General features: G+C 35.6%; 7 non-coding genes across 7 annotated transcripts; all 7 read left to right on the forward strand.

Annotated features, from left to right (window-relative positions):
* Window positions 1–947: 947 nt before the first annotated feature.
* LOC143061152 (U2 spliceosomal RNA) lies at window positions 948–1,140 on the forward strand. Its single transcript, XR_012974333.1, has one exon. It is a non-coding gene; the product is annotated as a U2 spliceosomal RNA (small nuclear RNA).
* Window positions 1,141–2,128: 988 nt separating this feature from the next.
* Window positions 2,129–2,321, forward strand: LOC143061153 (U2 spliceosomal RNA). The gene has a single exon (XR_012974334.1). It is a non-coding gene; the product is annotated as a U2 spliceosomal RNA (small nuclear RNA).
* A 988-nt stretch (window positions 2,322–3,309) lies between these two features.
* Window positions 3,310–3,502, forward strand: LOC143061154 (U2 spliceosomal RNA). The gene has a single exon (XR_012974335.1). It is a non-coding gene; the product is annotated as a U2 spliceosomal RNA (small nuclear RNA).
* Window positions 3,503–4,490: 988 nt separating this feature from the next.
* Window positions 4,491–4,683, forward strand: LOC143061156 (U2 spliceosomal RNA). Its single transcript, XR_012974336.1, has one exon. It is a non-coding gene; the product is annotated as a U2 spliceosomal RNA (small nuclear RNA).
* Window positions 4,684–5,671: 988 nt separating this feature from the next.
* On the forward strand, window positions 5,672–5,864 carry LOC143061157 (U2 spliceosomal RNA). The gene has a single exon (XR_012974337.1). It is a non-coding gene; the product is annotated as a U2 spliceosomal RNA (small nuclear RNA).
* A 989-nt stretch (window positions 5,865–6,853) lies between these two features.
* LOC143061158 (U2 spliceosomal RNA) lies at window positions 6,854–7,046 on the forward strand. The gene has a single exon (XR_012974338.1). It is a non-coding gene; the product is annotated as a U2 spliceosomal RNA (small nuclear RNA).
* Window positions 7,047–8,034: 988 nt separating this feature from the next.
* On the forward strand, window positions 8,035–8,227 carry LOC143061159 (U2 spliceosomal RNA). Its single transcript, XR_012974339.1, has one exon. It is a non-coding gene; the product is annotated as a U2 spliceosomal RNA (small nuclear RNA).
* Window positions 8,228–9,073: the final 846 nt, after the last annotated feature.

Here is a 9,073-nt window from a genome sequence, read left to right on the forward strand (position 1 = left end):
CAATAGCCTGCGAAACAGCCCCAGTAAAATATTCTCTAATGCTTTTCACTGAGCACTACATGTGTACTTTTTCTATATATCTTTCTTATTTAAGGAGTTTGCGTAAATTGTATAGTTTTACTCATTGTTGTAAATCATTCTACTTCTCGTGCATGTAAAATAAGTTGCATTTTCTTTTTTTTTTTTTTTTTTATGTCTGTTCTCTAAAAAGTTCTTTTCTTTTCTTGTAATGTAATATTTTTGTTGTCGCTTGCTTGTATTTATAACAGCACATGTCAGTGTATTAATGTATTCTCGTTCCTAAAAAGAAACTCTATAAATTTTTAGCGTTACGGAAAAACGCGGGGAAAAGAATTACGTCCCCTTCTACTGTTTCAATCATCGTTAATAGCGACGTCGCCTCAGAACGAGGGCAAACGATGGAAACTGCAGTCGGCCGGTAAGTTTTTTCCTCCTTCTAAAATTTATTTAAAAATTGCTGTACCGGTCAATTCCTTTAAAAAATAGAACAGGTGAACTGTTTATGTTTGTGTCAACTAAACGAGACAGTGAAAAGTCCGTGCTGATTGTGAAAAAGCGTTGAATTTATTTTCTGATTAATGAAATTTCCTAGGCTTTAAAAACTGCGTTCGTCGGACCTAGGATGAATCAACATGATCATGTTATTTCGTTCGATTAAGATTAAATACGTAAACGTATGATATACGTTTAAAAATGTATTCTCGCGACTTGTCGTATTTCACAAGCCGCTTTTTATTTTCACACCCGTTTTGTCATGCAGAAATCGTTTCATGCTGTCAGGTATTTGAAGCAAATCAAGATCTCGTGTTTCGTGTGCTTTTTGTATATAAATTTGCAAAATTTGTGTAGCTTTGGTTAAAATTAAAACACCGTGTTTGAGTAAGAAATAGGATTTGTAGGCTTTGGAAACTCGGAAAGATTTGAGTATCGCTTCTCGGCCTTTTGGCTAAGATCAAAGTGTAGTATCTGTTCTTATCAGCTTAATATCTGATACGTACCCCATGTGGGTACTTCGATATTAAACTGATTTTTGCAACTAGGTGAGATGTTAGGTGCTTGCACCGCTCTTGCCACGAGTTGGCCTGGTATTGCAGTACCTCCAGGATCGGCTCACTCCCCTGTTTGGGGAGAAAATTAAAATAGAAAAATAGCTTTCCCTTCAATAGCCTGCGAAACAGCCCCAGTAAAATATTCTCTAATGCTTTTCACTGAGCACTACATGTGTACTTTTTCTATATATCTTTCTTATTTAAGGAGTTTGCGTAAATTGTATAGTTTTACTCATTGTTGTAAATCATTCTACTTCTCGTGCATGTAAAATAAGTTGCATTTTCTTTTTTTTTTTTTTTTTTATGTCTGTTCTCTAAAAAGTTCTTTTCTTTTCTTGTAATGTAATATTTTTGTTGTCGCTTGCTTGTATTTATAACAGCACATGTCAGTGTATTAATGTATTCTCGTTCCTAAAAAGAAACTCTATAAATTTTTAGCGTTACGGAAAAACGCGGGGAAAAGAATTACGTCCCCTTCTACTGTTTCAATCATCGTTAATAGCGACGTCGCCTCAGAACGAGGGCAAACGATGGAAACTGCAGTCGGCCGGTAAGTTTTTTCCTCCTTCTAAAATTTATTTAAAAATTGCTGTACCGGTCAATTCCTTTAAAAAATAGAACAGGTGAACTGTTTATGTTTGTGTCAACTAAACGAGACAGTGAAAAGTCCGTGCTGATTGTGAAAAAGCGTTGAATTTATTTTCTGATTAATGAAATTTCCTAGGCTTTAAAAACTGCGTTCGTCGGACCTAGGATGAATCAACATGATCATGTTATTTCGTTCGATTAAGATTAAATACGTAAACGTATGATATACGTTTAAAAATGTATTCTCGCGACTTGTCGTATTTCACAAGCCGCTTTTTATTTTCACACCCGTTTTGTCATGCAGAAATCGTTTCATGCTGTCAGGTATTTGAAGCAAATCAAGATCTCGTGTTTCGTGTGCTTTTTGTATATAAATTTGCAAAATTTGTGTAGCTTTGGTTAAAATTAAAACACCGTGTTTGAGTAAGAAATAGGATTTGTAGGCTTTGGAAACTCGGAAAGATTTGAGTATCGCTTCTCGGCCTTTTGGCTAAGATCAAAGTGTAGTATCTGTTCTTATCAGCTTAATATCTGATACGTACCCCATGTGGGTACTTCGATATTAAACTGATTTTTGCAACTAGGTGAGATGTTAGGTGCTTGCACCGCTCTTGCCACGAGTTGGCCTGGTATTGCAGTACCTCCAGGATCGGCTCACTCCCCTGTTTGGGGAGAAAATTAAAATAGAAAAATAGCTTTCCCTTCAATAGCCTGCGAAACAGCCCCAGTAAAATATTCTCTAATGCTTTTCACTGAGCACTACATGTGTACTTTTTCTATATATCTTTCTTATTTAAGGAGTTTGCGTAAATTGTATAGTTTTACTCATTGTTGTAAATCATTCTACTTCTCGTGCATGTAAAATAAGTTGCATTTTCTTTTTTTTTTTTTTTTTTATGTCTGTTCTCTAAAAAGTTCTTTTCTTTTCTTGTAATGTAATATTTTTGTTGTCGCTTGCTTGTATTTATAACAGCACATGTCAGTGTATTAATGTATTCTCGTTCCTAAAAAGAAACTCTATAAATTTTTAGCGTTACGGAAAAACGCGGGGAAAAGAATTACGTCCCCTTCTACTGTTTCAATCATCGTTAATAGCGACGTCGCCTCAGAACGAGGGCAAACGATGGAAACTGCAGTCGGCCGGTAAGTTTTTTCCTCCTTCTAAAATTTATTTAAAAATTGCTGTACCGGTCAATTCCTTTAAAAAATAGAACAGGTGAACTGTTTATGTTTGTGTCAACTAAACGAGACAGTGAAAAGTCCGTGCTGATTGTGAAAAAGCGTTGAATTTATTTTCTGATTAATGAAATTTCCTAGGCTTTAAAAACTGCGTTCGTCGGACCTAGGATGAATCAACATGATCATGTTATTTCGTTCGATTAAGATTAAATACGTAAACGTATGATATACGTTTAAAAATGTATTCTCGCGACTTGTCGTATTTCACAAGCCGCTTTTTATTTTCACACCCGTTTTGTCATGCAGAAATCGTTTCATGCTGTCAGGTATTTGAAGCAAATCAAGATCTCGTGTTTCGTGTGCTTTTTGTATATAAATTTGCAAAATTTGTGTAGCTTTGGTTAAAATTAAAACACCGTGTTTGAGTAAGAAATAGGATTTGTAGGCTTTGGAAACTCGGAAAGATTTGAGTATCGCTTCTCGGCCTTTTGGCTAAGATCAAAGTGTAGTATCTGTTCTTATCAGCTTAATATCTGATACGTACCCCATGTGGGTACTTCGATATTAAACTGATTTTTGCAACTAGGTGAGATGTTAGGTGCTTGCACCGCTCTTGCCACGAGTTGGCCTGGTATTGCAGTACCTCCAGGATCGGCTCACTCCCCTGTTTGGGGAGAAAATTAAAATAGAAAAATAGCTTTCCCTTCAATAGCCTGCGAAACAGCCCCAGTAAAATATTCTCTAATGCTTTTCACTGAGCACTACATGTGTACTTTTTCTATATATCTTTCTTATTTAAGGAGTTTGCGTAAATTGTATAGTTTTACTCATTGTTGTAAATCATTCTACTTCTCGTGCATGTAAAATAAGTTGCATTTTCTTTTTTTTTTTTTTTTTTATGTCTGTTCTCTAAAAAGTTCTTTTCTTTTCTTGTAATGTAATATTTTTGTTGTCGCTTGCTTGTATTTATAACAGCACATGTCAGTGTATTAATGTATTCTCGTTCCTAAAAAGAAACTCTATAAATTTTTAGCGTTACGGAAAAACGCGGGGAAAAGAATTACGTCCCCTTCTACTGTTTCAATCATCGTTAATAGCGACGTCGCCTCAGAACGAGGGCAAACGATGGAAACTGCAGTCGGCCGGTAAGTTTTTTCCTCCTTCTAAAATTTATTTAAAAATTGCTGTACCGGTCAATTCCTTTAAAAAATAGAACAGGTGAACTGTTTATGTTTGTGTCAACTAAACGAGACAGTGAAAAGTCCGTGCTGATTGTGAAAAAGCGTTGAATTTATTTTCTGATTAATGAAATTTCCTAGGCTTTAAAAACTGCGTTCGTCGGACCTAGGATGAATCAACATGATCATGTTATTTCGTTCGATTAAGATTAAATACGTAAACGTATGATATACGTTTAAAAATGTATTCTCGCGACTTGTCGTATTTCACAAGCCGCTTTTTATTTTCACACCCGTTTTGTCATGCAGAAATCGTTTCATGCTGTCAGGTATTTGAAGCAAATCAAGATCTCGTGTTTCGTGTGCTTTTTGTATATAAATTTGCAAAATTTGTGTAGCTTTGGTTAAAATTAAAACACCGTGTTTGAGTAAGAAATAGGATTTGTAGGCTTTGGAAACTCGGAAAGATTTGAGTATCGCTTCTCGGCCTTTTGGCTAAGATCAAAGTGTAGTATCTGTTCTTATCAGCTTAATATCTGATACGTACCCCATGTGGGTACTTCGATATTAAACTGATTTTTGCAACTAGGTGAGATGTTAGGTGCTTGCACCGCTCTTGCCACGAGTTGGCCTGGTATTGCAGTACCTCCAGGATCGGCTCACTCCCCTGTTTGGGGAGAAAATTAAAATAGAAAAATAGCTTTCCCTTCAATAGCCTGCGAAACAGCCCCAGTAAAATATTCTCTAATGCTTTTCACTGAGCACTACATGTGTACTTTTTCTATATATCTTTCTTATTTAAGGAGTTTGCGTAAATTGTATAGTTTTACTCATTGTTGTAAATCATTCTACTTCTCGTGCATGTAAAATAAGTTGCATTTTCTTTTTTTTTTTTTTTTTTATGTCTGTTCTCTAAAAAGTTCTTTTCTTTTCTTGTAATGTAATATTTTTGTTGTCGCTTGCTTGTATTTATAACAGCACATGTCAGTGTATTAATGTATTCTCGTTCCTAAAAAGAAACTCTATAAATTTTTAGCGTTACGGAAAAACGCGGGGAAAAGAATTACGTCCCCTTCTACTGTTTCAATCATCGTTAATAGCGACGTCGCCTCAGAACGAGGGCAAACGATGGAAACTGCAGTCGGCCGGTAAGTTTTTTCCTCCTTCTAAAATTTATTTAAAAATTGCTGTACCGGTCAATTCCTTTAAAAAATAGAACAGGTGAACTGTTTATGTTTGTGTCAACTAAACGAGACAGTGAAAAGTCCGTGCTGATTGTGAAAAAGCGTTGAATTTATTTTCTGATTAATGAAATTTCCTAGGCTTTAAAAACTGCGTTCGTCGGACCTAGGATGAATCAACATGATCATGTTATTTCGTTCGATTAAGATTAAATACGTAAACGTATGATATACGTTTAAAAATGTATTCTCGCGACTTGTCGTATTTCACAAGCCGCTTTTTATTTTCACACCCGTTTTGTCATGCAGAAATCGTTTCATGCTGTCAGGTATTTGAAGCAAATCAAGATCTCGTGTTTCGTGTGCTTTTTGTATATAAATTTGCAAAATTTGTGTAGCTTTGGTTAAAATTAAAACACCGTGTTTGAGTAAGAAATAGGATTTGTAGGCTTTGGAAACTCGGAAAGATTTGAGTATCGCTTCTCGGCCTTTTGGCTAAGATCAAAGTGTAGTATCTGTTCTTATCAGCTTAATATCTGATACGTACCCCATGTGGGTACTTCGATATTAAACTGATTTTTGCAACTAGGTGAGATGTTAGGTGCTTGCACCGCTCTTGCCACGAGTTGGCCTGGTATTGCAGTACCTCCAGGATCGGCTCACTCCCCTGTTTGGGGAGAAAATTAAAATAGAAAAATAGCTTTCCCTTCAATAGCCTGCGAAACAGCCCCAGTAAAATATTCTCTAATGCTTTTCACTGAGCACTACATGTGTACTTTTTCTATATATCTTTCTTATTTAAGGAGTTTGCGTAAATTGTATAGTTTTACTCATTGTTGTAAATCATTCTACTTCTCGTGCATGTAAAATAAGTTGCATTTTCTTTTTTTTTTTTTTTTTTTATGTCTGTTCTCTAAAAAGTTCTTTTCTTTTCTTGTAATGTAATATTTTTGTTGTCGCTTGCTTGTATTTATAACAGCACATGTCAGTGTATTAATGTATTCTCGTTCCTAAAAAGAAACTCTATAAATTTTTAGCGTTACGGAAAAACGCGGGGAAAAGAATTACGTCCCCTTCTACTGTTTCAATCATCGTTAATAGCGACGTCGCCTCAGAACGAGGGCAAACGATGGAAACTGCAGTCGGCCGGTAAGTTTTTTCCTCCTTCTAAAATTTATTTAAAAATTGCTGTACCGGTCAATTCCTTTAAAAAATAGAACAGGTGAACTGTTTATGTTTGTGTCAACTAAACGAGACAGTGAAAAGTCCGTGCTGATTGTGAAAAAGCGTTGAATTTATTTTCTGATTAATGAAATTTCCTAGGCTTTAAAAACTGCGTTCGTCGGACCTAGGATGAATCAACATGATCATGTTATTTCGTTCGATTAAGATTAAATACGTAAACGTATGATATACGTTTAAAAATGTATTCTCGCGACTTGTCGTATTTCACAAGCCGCTTTTTATTTTCACACCCGTTTTGTCATGCAGAAATCGTTTCATGCTGTCAGGTATTTGAAGCAAATCAAGATCTCGTGTTTCGTGTGCTTTTTGTATATAAATTTGCAAAATTTGTGTAGCTTTGGTTAAAATTAAAACACCGTGTTTGAGTAAGAAATAGGATTTGTAGGCTTTGGAAACTCGGAAAGATTTGAGTATCGCTTCTCGGCCTTTTGGCTAAGATCAAAGTGTAGTATCTGTTCTTATCAGCTTAATATCTGATACGTACCCCATGTGGGTACTTCGATATTAAACTGATTTTTGCAACTAGGTGAGATGTTAGGTGCTTGCACCGCTCTTGCCACGAGTTGGCCTGGTATTGCAGTACCTCCAGGATCGGCTCACTCCCCTGTTTGGGGAGAAAATTAAAATAGAAAAATAGCTTTCCCTTCAATAGCCTGCGAAACAGCCCCAGTAAAATATTCTCTAATGCTTTTCACTGAGCACTACATGTGTACTTTTTCTATATATCTTTCTTATTTAAGGAGTTTGCGTAAATTGTATAGTTTTACTCATTGTTGTAAATCATTCTACTTCTCGTGCATGTAAAATAAGTTGCATTTTCTTTTTTTTTTTTTTTTTTATGTCTGTTCTCTAAAAAGTTCTTTTCTTTTCTTGTAATGTAATATTTTTGTTGTCGCTTGCTTGTATTTATAACAGCACATGTCAGTGTATTAATGTATTCTCGTTCCTAAAAAGAAACTCTATAAATTTTTAGCGTTACGGAAAAACGCGGGGAAAAGAATTACGTCCCCTTCTACTGTTTCAATCATCGTTAATAGCGACGTCGCCTCAGAACGAGGGCAAACGATGGAAACTGCAGTCGGCCGGTAAGTTTTTTCCTCCTTCTAAAATTTATTTAAAAATTGCTGTACCGGTCAATTCCTTTAAAAAATAGAACAGGTGAACTGTTTATGTTTGTGTCAACTAAACGAGACAGTGAAAAGTCCGTGCTGATTGTGAAAAAGCGTTGAATTTATTTTCTGATTAATGAAATTTCCTAGGCTTTAAAAACTGCGTTCGTCGGACCTAGGATGAATCAACATGATCATGTTATTTCGTTCGATTAAGATTAAATACGTAAACGTATGATATACGTTTAAAAATGTATTCTCGCGACTTGTCGTATTTCACAAGCCGCTTTTTATTTTCACACCCGTTTTGTCATGCAGAAATCGTTTCATGCTGTCAGGTATTTGAAGCAAATCAAGATCTCGTGTTTCGTGTGCTTTTTGTATATAAATTTGCAAAATTTGTGTAGCTTTGGTTAAAATTAAAACACCGTGTTTGAGTAAGAAATAGGATTTGTAGGCTTTGGAAACTCGGAAAGATTTGAGTATCGCTTCTCGGCCTTTTGGCTAAGATCAAAGTGTAGTATCTGTTCTTATCAGCTTAATATCTGATACGTACCCCATGTGGGTACTTCGATATTAAACTGATTTTTGCAACTAGGTGAGATGTTAGGTGCTTGCACCGCTCTTGCCACGAGTTGGCCTGGTATTGCAGTACCTCCAGGATCGGCTCACTCCCCTGTTTGGGGAGAAAATTAAAATAGAAAAATAGCTTTCCCTTCAATAGCCTGCGAAACAGCCCCAGTAAAATATTCTCTAATGCTTTTCACTGAGCACTACATGTGTACTTTTTCTATATATCTTTCTTATTTAAGGAGTTTGCGTAAATTGTATAGTTTTACTCATTGTTGTAAATCATTCTACTTCTCGTGCATGTAAAATAAGTTGCATTTTCTTTTTTTTTTTTTTTTTATGTCTGTTCTCTAAAAAGTTCTTTTCTTTTCTTGTAATGTAATATTTTTGTTGTCGCTTGCTTGTATTTATAACAGCACATGTCAGTGTATTAATGTATTCTCGTTCCTAAAAAGAAACTCTATAAATTTTTAGCGTTACGGAAAAACGCGGGGAAAAGAATTACGTCCCCTTCTACTGTTTCAATCATCGTTAATAGCGACGTCGCCTCAGAACGAGGGCAAACGATGGAAACTGCAGTCGGCCGGTAAGTTTTTTCCTCCTTCTAAAATTTATTTAAAAATTGCTGTACCGGTCAATTCCTTTAAAAAATAGAACAGGTGAACTGTTTATGTTTGTGTCAACTAAACGAGACAGTGAAAAGTCCGTGCTGATTGTGAAAAAGCGTTGAATTTATTTTCTGATTAATGAAATTTCCTAGGCTTTAAAAACTGCGTTCGTCGGACCTAGGATGAATCAACATGATCATGTTATTTCGTTCGATTAAGATTAAATACGTAAACGTATGATATACGTTTAAAAATGTATTCTCGCGACTTGTCGTATTTCACAAGCCGCTTTTTATTTTCACACCCGTTTTGTCATGCAGAAATCGTTTCATGCTGTCAGGTATT

Source organism: Mytilus galloprovincialis, unplaced genomic scaffold, assembly GCF_965363235.1.
Source record: "Mytilus galloprovincialis unplaced genomic scaffold, xbMytGall1.hap1.1 HAP1_SCAFFOLD_232, whole genome shotgun sequence".
NCBI lineage: Eukaryota > Metazoa > Mollusca > Bivalvia > Mytilida > Mytilidae > Mytilus > Mytilus galloprovincialis.